This window comes from Takifugu flavidus, chromosome 16, assembly GCF_003711565.1.
Source record: "Takifugu flavidus isolate HTHZ2018 chromosome 16, ASM371156v2, whole genome shotgun sequence".
NCBI classification, from domain to species: Eukaryota; Metazoa; Chordata; class Actinopteri; order Tetraodontiformes; family Tetraodontidae; genus Takifugu; species Takifugu flavidus.
In genome coordinates, this window is record NC_079535.1 from 5,540,157 (window position 1) to 5,540,598 (window position 442).

Genomic DNA, 442 nt, shown 5'->3' on the forward strand with positions numbered 1-442 from the left:
TTTCTTTTGTCTATGTATAATGTTTGGTACCATAGTCTTAATATTCCAAATAAACTTGTGAACAGTGACGCGTTTCCACAAGGTGCACCGTGGCCTCTGGCCACTAGAGGGCAGCGAGCGACCGTCACTGCTCTCCCTTGCAGGCTCATGGGGGGAGTTCTGCGGCGGTTCCTCCTTAATCTGACAAGTTTACCTGGAATCCCAGAGGAACCCGAACAGAAACTGAGAGATGATATGAGTGAGAGCCTGCAGGCAGTCTGTCCACACGCGCGCCGGCACATGTCTATCTGTCACCAGCTGGGATGTGAAGGTGTTGGTGGTGGCGATAATGGAAGAGTTGCTTAGAGCATCTGATGCCCACTGAAGTGTCACACCAACAAAGCCCACATCTAGCTGTAGATAAGGATTTAAACTGATCGATACATTTCCAGTATTTGATATC